Genomic DNA, 12436 nt, shown 5'->3' with positions numbered 1-12436 from the left:
CCAAAATTAAATCTAGAATCGGCTTCCTATTTCGCAAAAAAGCCTCCTTCACTCACGCTGCCAAACATACCCTCAAAACTGACTATCCTACCGATCCTCGAGTTCGGCAATGTCATTAACAAAATAGCCTCCAACACTCTACTCAGGAAACTGGATGCAGTCTATCACAGTGCCATCCGTTTTGCACACCAGTATTTCTGAATAAAGGCTTGCTAAAGTGCCAAGATTCAGCATTTTGACACCTTCCGCCATCAACCGTCTTCTAGGAAGATTTTAACACACTCAATCCCAAAATGTATCCCAAGTTTCACCATTACTGAAAAGCCTTAGTTATTTTGTTGCTTTGACAAAGTAATTTCTGAAGACTATTATTTAATTAAATAATACATTATATTTGCTTCTACACCTGCATTCTAGCTGTTTGGGGTTTTAGGCTGGGTCTCTGTACAGCACTTCGAGATATTAGCTGATGTACGAAGGGCTATATAAAATAAACTTGATTGATTGATTTAACCGTGTTGTTGTTATGTTGTGTTGCTACCATGCTGTGTTGTCATGTGTTGCTGCCTTGCTATGTTGTTGTCTTAGGTCTCTCTTTATGTAGTGTTGTGTTGTCTCTCTTGTTGTGATGTGTGTTTTGTTCTATATTTATATTGTATTTATTTTGTCTTTTTAATACCAGGCCCCCGTTCCCGCAGGAGGCTTTTTGGTAGGCCGTCATTGTAAATAATAATTTGTTCTTAACTGACTTGCCTAGTTAAATAAAGGTTAATTAAATAAAAATATTATAATGTGATTAGTGATTTATTCATATCTGTCCCTCATTTTAAGGTCTACCCTATTACGTGACCTTAACAGTCATTTTAATATGTTGAAACTATTATTTGTAAGATATCTTTTTCAAAAGAAAATCATAGTCAAATCATAGTGTAAAAGCAGGTGAGCTAGTTCTACTCTTTTTGGCAATTTTCTGGTGTTTTGTGGTGGAAAACTGAGCGGGTTGAGGAAAACACATCAACCCTGTTACCCATAGACAGACAAACTAGAAATGTTTTAACAATGTCATTTTTTTGGGTGAAGCTTGTATTCAATTGCCACTCCCGGTTGCACACAAGCTTCCACTCCCCCATCACAAGGGGATTTATGTCTGATTTAAGAAGAAGTCTTCAACCCTGTTACTTTATTTGGCACTTACTATAGTATATTTTTTTATTTAATGCCTTCAGATGTGAAAACATGTTTTTTATGAAGTTGAACATTTGCTCTTTATGTTAAAATTAGGTGAAATCAAACATTTTTGTTTTACCATGTTACACTTCTCAAAAGGCACTGAATTGGTGGAACGAATCATATAATCATTGAATCCAACTTAAAAATGTAATATTTGCATGTCAAAATTATTTTACTAGAGTATTAGAGCAAGTTGATCCAGACGAGGGCCAGAGAACGAACCTGTGGTCCCATGTTGGCTGAACGTCTGCTTCTTTCTGTACCAGCAACTCCACGTTTAGTCTTCTTCTTCGGTGGGGTTTATCGGCGGTAGGCATCCAACATTATGGTGCATTACCGCCATCTACTGTACTGGAGTGTGGACCAGACACAGGGAGAAACTAAATCCTACCTGCCAGCCCCGTTGCGCTTAAGAAATATAAAATATTCCAGACTATATCTAATGAGGTTCTACTCAATATACTCCTGTATCCCCTTGTCCCTCATACTAGATCTCAGCCTCTCAATTCTCCTCTCCCCCCCCCCCCCCCCCCCCCCCTTCACAGTAGAGTCATCAGACAAAGTTCTACAGACTGTTGACATCTAGTGGAAGCCGTAGGAAGTGAATACGCATTCATATCTCGCTGTGATTTCAATGGGATCTTGGTTGAAACTCGACCAGCCTCAGAATTTCCACTTCCTGTTTGGATTTTTTCTCAGGTTTTTGCCTGCCATATGAGTTCTGTTTTACTCACAGACATAATTCAAACAATTTTAGAAACTTCAGAGTGTTTTCTATCCAATACTAATACTAATATGCATATATTAGCAACTATAACTGAGGAGCAGGCCGTTTACTCTGGGCACCTCTGTGCACCTTTCATCCAAGCTACTCAATACTCCCCCTGCAGCCATAAGAAGTTAAAGACCAATGATCTGACACTGGAGAAATCAATCAAATGTATTTATAAAGCCCTTTTTACATCAGCCGATGTCACAAAGTGCTATGCAGAAACCCAGCCTAAAACCCCAAACAGCAAGCAATGCAGATGTAGAAGCACAGTGACTAGAAAAAACTCCCTAGAAAGGCAGGAACCTAGGAAGAAACCTAGAGAGGAACCAGGCTCTGAGGGGTGGCCAGTCCTCTTCTGGCTGTGCCAGGTGATAATTAAAAAACAGTACATGGCCAAGATGTTCAAACGTTCATAGATGACCAGCAGGGTCAAATACTAGTAGTCACAGTGGTTGTAGAGGGTGCAACAGGTCAGCACCTCAGGAGTAAATGTCAGTTGGCTTTTCATAGCCGATCATTCAGAGTTAGAGTCAGCAGGTGCGGTAGAGAGAGAGTCGAAAACAGCAGATCCGGGACAAGGTAGCACATCCGGTAAACAGGTCAGGGTTCCATAGCCGCAGGCAGAACAGTTGAAAGTAGAGCAGCAAGGAGTCATCAGGCATGGTCCTAGGGCTCAGGTCGAGAGAGAGAGAGAAACACGAACCCGAGGGCGGTGCCAACCCGGACAGGAAGATCACGTCAGAGATTCAACCCACTCAAGTGACACACCCCTCCTAGGGACGGCATTGAAGAGCACCAGTAAGCCAGTGACTCAGCCCCCGTAATAGGGTTAGAGGCAGAGAATCCCAGTGGAGAGAGGGGAACCAGCCAGGCAGAGACAGCAAGTGGTTCGTCGCTCCAGTGCCTTTCCATTCACCTTCACACCCTTGGGCCAGACTACACTCAATCATAGGCCCTACTGAAGACATAAGTCTTCAATAAAGACTTAAAGATCGAGACCGAGTCTGCGTCTCTGATATGGATAGGCAGACCATTCCATAAAAATGGAGCTCTATAGGAGAAAGCCCTGCCTCCAGCTGTTTGCTTAGAAATTCTAGGGACAATAAGGAGACCTGCGTCTTGTGACCGTAGCGTATGTGTAGGTATGTACGGCAGGACCAAATCGGAAAGATACATGGGCTGGCTCCAATCTAATGCTTTGTAGGTTAGCAGTAAAACCTTGAAATCAGCCATAGCCTTAACAGGAAGCCAGTGTAGAGGCTACCACTGGAGTAATATGATCAAATGGTTTTGTTCTAGTCAAGATTCTAGCAGCCATGATTAGCACCAACTGAAGTTTTTTTAGTGCTTAATCCTGGTAGCCAGAAAGTAGCGCATTGCAGTAGTCTAATCTAGAAGTAACAAAAGCATGGATACATTATTCCTGCATAATGTTTGGACAGAAAGTTTCAGATTCTTGCAATGTTACGTAGATGGAAAAAAGCTGTCCTTGAAACAGTCTTGATATGTTCGTCAAAAGAGAGATCAGGGTCCAGAGTAAGGCCGAGGTCCTTTACAGTTTTATTTGAGAAGACTGTACAACCATCAATATTAATTGTCAGATCCAACAGAAGATCTTTGTTTCTTGGGACCTAGAACCAGGATCTCTGTTTTGTCCGAGTTAAAAAGTAAAACATTTGCCAACATCCACTTCCTTATGTCTGAAACACATGCTTCCAGGGAGGGCAAAAATTGGGGCTTCACCATGTTTCATAGAAATGTACAGCTGTGTATCGTCCGCATAGCAGTGAAAGTTAACATTATGTTTCCAAATGACATCACCAAGAGGTAAAATATATAGTGAAAACAATAGAGGTCCTAAATTGGAACCTGGAGGAACACTGGAATTTACAGTTTGTCAGAGGACAAACCATCCACAGAGACAAACTAAGATCTTGCCGACATATAAGATCTAAACCATGCCAGAACTTGTCCGTGTAGATCAATTTGGGTTTCCAATCTCTCCAAAAGAATGTGGTGATCGATGGTATCAAAAACAGCACTAAGGTCTAGGAGCACAAGGACAGAAGCAGAGCCTTGGTCTGACGCCATTAAAAGGTAATTTACCATCTTTATGAGTGCAGTCTCAGTGCTTTGACGGGTCTAAAACCAGACTGAAGCGTTTCGCATACATTGTTAGTCTTCAGGAAGGCAGTGAGTTGCTGCGCAACAGCTTTTTCTAAAATTTTTGAGAGGAATGGAAGATTCGATATAGGCCGATAGTTTTTTATAATTTCTGGGTCAAGGTTTGGCTTTTTCAAGAGAGGCTTTATTACTGCCGCTTTTAGTGAGTTTGGTACACATCCGGTGGATAGAGAGCCGTTTATTATGTTCAACAAAGGAGGGCCAAGCACATGAAGCAGCTCTTTAAGTAGTTTAGTTGGAATAGGGTCCAATATGCAGCTTGAAGGTTTAGAGGCCATGTTTATTTTCATCATTGTGTCAGGAGATATAGTACTAAAACACTTAAGTGTCTCTCTTGATCCTAGGTCCTGGCAGAGTTGTGCAGACTCAGGACAGCTGCGCTTTGGAGGAATACGCAGATTTAAAGAGGAGTCCGTAATTTGCTTTCTAATGATCATGATATTTTCCTCAAAGAAGTTCATGAATTTATTACTGCTGAAGTGAAAGCCATCCTCATTTGGGGAATGCTGCTTTTTAGTTAGCTTTGCGACAGTATCAAAAATACATTTTGGATTGTTCTTATTTTCCTCAATTAAGTTGGAAAAATAGGATGATCGAGCAGCAGTGAGGGCTCTTCGATACTGCACGGTACTGTCTTTCCAAGCTAGTCGGAAGACTTCCAGTTTGGTGTGGCGCCATTTCCGTTCCAATTTTCTGGAAGCTTGCTTCAGAGCTCGGGTATTTTCTGTATATCAGGGAGCTAGTTTCTTATGACAAATGTTTTTAGTTTTTAGGGGTGCAACTGCATCTAGGGTATTGCACAAGGTTAAATTGATTTCCTCAGTTAGGTGGTTAACTGATTTTTGTACTCTGACGTCCTTGGGTAGGCAGAAGGAGTCTGGAAGGGCATCAAGGAATCTTTGTGTTGTCTGAGAATTTACAGCACGACTTTTGATGCTCCTTGGTTGGGGTCTGAGCAGATTATTTTTTGCAATTGCAAACGTAATAAAATGGTGGTCCGATAGTCCAGGATTATGAGGAAAAACATTAAGATCTACAACATTTATTCCATGGAACAAAACTAGGTCCAGAGTATGACTGTGGCAGTGAGTAGGTCCAGAGACATGTTGGACAAAACCCACTGAGTTGATGATGGCTCCGAAAGCCTTTTGGAGTGGGTCTGTGGACTTTTCCATGTGAATATTAAAATCACCAAAAATTTGAATATTATCTGCTATGACTACAAGGTCCGAAAGGAATTCAGGGAACTCAGTGAGGAACGCTGTAAATGGCCAAGGAGGCCTGTAAACAGGATGTCACGATCGTGTGGCGGATTGACGGACCAAAAAGCAGCAGTTGGAAAATAAGCCATCTTCTTTATTAAACAACACGAAGATGAACACGACACAAAACACTTTACAAACTAACAAAACAACAAAACGACCGTGAAGCTACAAACGTTGTGCACATACATACAGGCTACAAACGTTTTGACATAGACAATTACCCACAACCAATGAGAGCCTATGGCTACCCTAAATAAGGCTCCCAATCAGAGACAACCGAAATCAGCTGTCTCTAATTGGGAACTCATTCAGGTAACCATAGACTCTCCTAGACAACTAAACATACATAGACAACACTAGAAACATGTACTCCACACAAACCCATATACTATACACAAACCCCTTTTACCATAAAAAACACCCAAAACCCACAAAACATAAACATTCCCCATGTCACACCCTGACCTAACTAAAATAATAAAGAAAACAAAGAATACTAAGGCCAGGGCGTGACATAACCCCCCCCTTGAGGCGCGAACTCCGGGCGCACCATACACAGTCTAGGGGAGGGTCTGGGTGGGCTTCCCTCCACGGTGGCGGCTCCGGCTCTGGTCGTGGTCCCCACTTCACCACAGTCCCTAACCACCTCCTTAGCTTCTTCAAAATGACCCCTCTCCACATTAACCCCATTGCATTAAGGGGCAGTTCTGGACTAAGGGGCAGCTCCGGACTAAGGGGCAGTACCAGGGTAAGGGGCAGTACCAGGGTAAGGGGCAGTACCAGGGTAAGGGGCAGTACCAGGGTAAGGGGCAGTACCAGGGTAAGGGGCAGCACCAGGGTAAGGGGCAGCACCAGGATAAGGGGCAGCACCAGGATAAGGGGCAGCACCAGGATAAGGGGCAGCTCCGGACTGAAGAATGGCAGCTCCGGACTGAGGGACTGCAGCTCCGGACTGAGGGACTGCAGCTCCGGACTGAGGGATGGCCCATGGCTGGCTGACGGATCTGGCTGCTCATGGCTAGCTGACGGATCTGGCTGCTCATGGCTAGCTGACGGATCTGGCTGCTCATGGCTAGCTGACGGATCTGGCTGCTCATGGCTAGCTGACGGATCTGGCTGCTCATGGCTAGCTGACGGATCTGGCTGCTCATGGCTAGCTGACGGATCTGGCTGCTCATGGCTGGCTGACGGATCTGGCTGCTCATGGCTAGCTGACGGATCTGGCTGCTCATGGCTAGCTGACGGATCTGGCTGCTCATGGCTGGCTGACTGATCTGGCTGCTCCTGTCTGGTTGGCGGCTCTGGCAGATCCTGTCTGGTTGGCGGCTCTGGCAGATCCTGTCTGGTTGGCGGCTCTGGCAGATCCTGTCTGACGGACGGCTCTAGCGGCTCCTGTCTGACGGACGGCTCTAGCGGCTCCTGTCTGGCGGACGGCTCAGTGGGCTCATGGCAGACGGGCGGCTTTGCAAGCTCATGGCAGACGGGCGGCTTTGCAGGCTCATTGCAGACGGATGGCTCAGATGGCGCTGGGGAGACGGATGGCTCAGATGGCGCTGGGGAGACGGATGGCTCAGATGGCGCTGGGGAGACGAGCAGTTCAGTCATCGCTGTGCAGACGGCAGACTCCTGCCGGCTGAGGCGCACTGTAGGCCTGGTGCGTGGTGCCGGGACTGGTGGCACCGGGCTGGGGACACGCATCTCAGGGCTAGTGCGGGGAGCAGCAACAGGATGCACAGGACTCTGGAGACGCACAAGAGGCTTAGTGCGTGGTGCCGGAATTGGTGATACCGGGCTGGAGACACGCACCATAGGACGAGTGCGTGGAGGAGGAACAGGGCTCTGGAGACACACTGGAAGCCTGTTACGTGGTGTAGGCACTAGTGGCACTGAACTGGGGCGGGGAGGTGGCGCCGGAAATACCGGACCGTGCAGGCGTATTGGCTCCCTTGAGCATTGAGCCTGACCAACCTTACCTGGTTGAATGCTCCCCGTTGCCCGACCAGTGCGGGGAGGTGGAATAACCCGCACCGGGCTATGTAGGCGAACCGGGGACACCATGCGTAAGGCTGGTGCCATGTAAACCGGCCCGAGGAGACGCACTGGTGGCCAGATATGTAGGACCGGCTTCATGACATCCGGCTCAATACTCAATCTAGCCCTGCCAGTGCGGGGAGGTGGAATAACCCGCACCGGGCTATGCACACGTACAGGAGACACCGTGCGCTCTACTGCGTAACACGGTGTCTGCCCGTACTCTCGCTCTCCACGGTAATTACAGGGAGTAGGCGCAGGTTTCCTACCTGACTTCGCCACTCTCCCTTTAAGCCCCCCCCAAAGAAATTTTTTGGGTTTTCCCACAGGCTTCCTACCGCTTCGTCGTGCTGCCTCCATTCGCCGGTATCCCTCCTCGCACTGCGCCAGAGAATCCCAGGCGGGCTCCGGCACTCTCCCTGGGTTGATCGCCCACCTGTCGATCTCCTCCCACGTAGTGTAACCCAGATCCTTTGTAGGTTCCTTTTCCTGCCTCCGAGCTAGCTCCTCATATCGCCGCCTCTCTGCTTTCGCTGCCTCCAGCTCAGCTTTGGGGCGGTTATATTCTCCTGGTACCTCCCGGTCTAAAATTTCCTCCCATGTCCATAAATCCTTGTATTGCTCCTGTTGCCGCTGGTCATGCCGCTTGGTCCTATGGTGGGTAATTCTGTCACGATCGTGTGGCGGATTGACGGACCAAAAAGCAGCAGTTGGAAAATAAGCCATCTTCTTTATTAAACAACACGAAGATGAACACGACACAAAACACTTTACAAACTAACAAAACAACAAAACGACCGTGAAGCTACAAACGTTGTGCACATACATACAGGCTACAAACGTTTTGACATAGACAATTACCCACAACCAATGAGAGCCTATGGCTACCCTAAATAAGGCTCCCAATCAGAGACAACCGAAATCAGCTGTCTCTAATTGGGAACTCATTCAGGTAACCATAGACTCTCCTAGACAACTAAACATACATAGACAACACTAGAAACATGTACTCCACACAAACCCATATACTATACACAAACCCCTTTTACCATAAACAACACCCAAAACCCACAAAACATAAACATTCCCCATGTCACACCCTGACCTAACTAAAATAATAAAGAAAACAAAGAATACTAAGGCCAGGGCGTGACACAGGAGCTATAAAAAGTGATTGAGTAGGCTGCATAGATTTCATGACTAGAAGCTCAAAAGACGAACACGGCATTTTTTTTTTGTAAATTGAAATTTGCTATCGTAAATGTTAGCAACACCTCCGCCTTTGCGGGATGCACTGGGGATATGGTCACTAGTGTAACCAGGAGGTGAGGCCTCATTTAACACAGTAAATTCATCAGGCTTAAGCCATGTTTCAGTCAGGCCAATCACATCAAGATTATGATCAGTGATTCGTTCATTGACTATAACTGCCTTTGCAGTGAGGGATCTAACATTAAGTAGCCCTATTTTGAGATGTGAGGTATCACGATCTCTTTCAATAATGGCAGGAATGGAGGAGGTCTTTATCCTAGTGAGATTGCTAAGGCGAACACCGCCATGTTTAGTTTTGCCCAACCTAGGTCGAGGCACAGACACAGTCTCAATGGGGATAGCTGAGCTGACTACACTGACTATGCTAGTGGCAGACTCCACTAAGCTGGCAGGCTGGCTAACAGCCGTCTGGCCTGCACCCTATTTCATTGTGGAGTTAGAGCCCTGTCTATGTTGGTAGATATGATGAGAGCACCCCTCCAGCTTGGATGAAGTCCGTCACTCCTCAGCAGGCCAGGCTTGGTCCTGTTTGTGGGTGAGTCCCAGAAAGAGGGCCAATTAGCTACAAATTCTATCTTTTGGGAGGGGCAGAAAACAGTTTTCAACCAGCGATTGAGTTGTGAGACTCTGCTGTAGAGCTCATCACTCCCCCTAACTGGGAGGGGGCCAGAGACAATTACTCGATGCCGACACATCTTTCTAGCTGATTTACACGCTGAAGCTATGTTGCGCTTGGTGACCTCTGACTGTTTCAACCTAACATCGTTGGTGCCGACGTGGATAACAATATCTCTATACTCTCTACCCTCGCCAGTTTTAGCTTTAGCCAGCACCATCTTCAGATTAGCCTTAACGTCGGTAGCCCTGCCCCCTGATAAACAGTGTATGATCGCTGGATGATTTGTTTTAAGTCTAATACTGCGGGTAATGGAGTCGCCAATGACTAGGGTTTTCAATTTGTCAGAGCTAATGTTGGGAAGCTTCGGCGTCTCAGACGCCGTAACGGGAGGAGTAGAGACCAGAGAAGGCTCGGCCTCAGACTCCGACTCGCTGCTTAATGGGGAAAACCGGTTGAAAGTTTCTGTCGGCTGAATGAGCGACACCGGTTGAGCATTCCTACAGCATTTCCATCCAGAAGCCATGAGAAAGTTGTCCGGCTGCGGGGACTGTGCAAGGGGATTTATACTACTATCTGTACTTACTGGTGGCACAGACGCTGTTTCATCCTTTCCTACACTGAAATTACCCTTGTCTAACGATTGCGTCTGAAGCTGGGCTTGCAGCACAGCTATCCTCGCCGTAAGACGATCGTTCTCCTGTATATTATGAGTACAGCAATTGCAATTAGAAGGCATCATGTTAATGTTACTACTTAGCTTCGGCTGTTGAAGGTGCTGACAAACCATGTCCAGATAAAGCGTCCGGAGTGAAAAAGTTGCTCTCCTAATTTTGGTCCAAGCCCCTGAGATTGGAATGACAGCTAGGGCCTGCAACATTCCAACTTCAGGATGGAACTCCCAGTCCCTGCCGCTGAAAAATATCCCCACAGTATGATGCTGCCATCACCATGCTTCCCCGTATGGATGGTACCAGGTTATCCCTAGACGTGACGTTTGGAAATTCAGGCCAAAGAGTTCAATCTTGGTTTCAGCAGATCAGATGATCTTGTTTCTCATGGTCTGAGAGTTCTTTAAGTGCCTTTTGGCAAACTCCAAGAGGGCTGTCATGCGCCTTTTACTGAGGAGTGGCTACTCAACAATAAAGGGGGTGGCAGGTAGCCTAGTGGCTAGAGCGTTGGACTAGTAACGGAGAGGTTGCAAGATCGAATCCACAAGGTGAAAATCTGTCGTTCTGCCCCTGAACAAGGCAGTTAACCCACTGTTCCTAGGCCGTCATTGAAAATAAGAATTTGTTCCTAACTGACTTGCCCAGTTAACCTGTCTGGGAACGGGGTTCCGCTAGCGGAACAAGTATTAGACACCATTTTAAAGATAAACTTCTCGTTAATTCAACCACAGTGTCCGATTTCAAAAAGGCTTTTCGGCGAAAGCAGAACATATCATTATGTTAGGTCAGCAACTAGTCGCAGAAAGCATACAGCCATTTTCCAACCAAAGAGAGGAGTCACAAAAAGCAGAAAGAGAGGAAATTAATCACTAACCTTTGATATTCTTCATCAGATGACACTCCCTGGACAACATGTTACACAATACATGTATGTTTTGTTTGATCAAGTTCATATTTATATCCAAAAACCTCAGTTTACATTTGGCTTTGCCTCCAAAACATCCTGTGAATTTGCACAGAGCCACATCAATTTACAGAAATACTCATAATAAACATTGATAAAAGATAGAAGTGTTATTCACAGAATTAAAGATATACGTCTCCTTAATGCAACCTCGGTGTCAGATTTTTTTTTTTAAATACGAAAAAAGCAAACCATGCAAGAATCTGAGTACGGCGCTCAGACAACAAATCAAGCCAAACAGATATCCGCCATGTTGGAGTCAACAGAAGTCAGAAATAACATTATAAATATTCACTTACCTTTGATGATCTTCAATCAGAATGCACTCCCAGGAATCCCAGTTCCACAATAAATGTTTGATTTGTTCGATAAAGTTCATCTTTATGTCCAAATACCTCCTTTTTGTTCGCGCTTTTAGCCCAGTAATCCAAATTCATGACGCGCGATCACTAGGTGCAGACAGTTCCGTTACAGTCTGTAGAAACATGTCAAACGAAGTATAGAATCAATCTTTAGGATGTTTTTAACATAAATCTTCAATAATGTTCCAACAGGAGAATTCCTTTGTCTTCAGAAAAACAATGGAACTCAAGCTAACTCACGTGAGCCACATCAATTTACTGAAATACTCATAATAAACATTGATAAAAGATAGAAGTGTTATTCACAGAATTAAAGATATACGTCTCCTTAATGCAACCTCGGTGTCAGATTTTTGGAGTGGCATGGTCAGCTCATGCCACTCTGGGAGAAACCTTACTCAATCCCCTCTCATTCGCCCCCACTTCACAGTAGAAGCATCAAACAAGGATCTAAAGACTATTGACATCTATTGGAAGCCTTAGGAAGTGCAATATGACCCCATAGACACTGTGTATTCGATAGGCCAAGAGTTGAAAAACTACAAACCTCAGATTTCCCACTTCCTGGTTGGATTTTTCTCAGGTTTTCACCTGCCATATGAGTTCTGTTATACTCACAGACATCATTCAAACAGTTTCAGAAACTTCAGAGTGTTTTCCATCCAAATCTACTAATAATATGCATAAATTAGCAACTGGGACTGAGTAGCAGGCAGTTTACTCTGGGCATGCTTTTCATTCAAACGTGAAAATGCTGCCCCCTATCCCAAACAAGTTAAATAAAAATAAAAATAATAATAAAAAAGGCCTGATTGGTGGAGTGCTGCAGAGATGTTTGTCCTTCTGGAAGGTTCTCCCATCTCCACAGAGGAACTCTTGCGTTCTTGTTCACCTAACGGGCCAAGGCCCTCTTTCCCCGATTGCTCAGTTTGGCAGCCAGCTCTAGGAAGAGTCTTGGTGGTTCTTAACTTCTTCCATTTAAGAATGATGGAGGCCAATGTGTTCTTGTGAACCTTCAATGCTGCAGAAATGTTTTGGCACCCTCTCTGAGCTCTACGGACAATTCCTT

The sequence above is a fragment of the Salvelinus fontinalis genome, chromosome 33 (genome assembly GCF_029448725.1).
Source record: "Salvelinus fontinalis isolate EN_2023a chromosome 33, ASM2944872v1, whole genome shotgun sequence".
Lineage (NCBI taxonomy): Eukaryota > Metazoa > Chordata > Actinopteri > Salmoniformes > Salmonidae > Salvelinus > Salvelinus fontinalis.
This window is presented reverse-complemented; position numbering follows the sequence as displayed.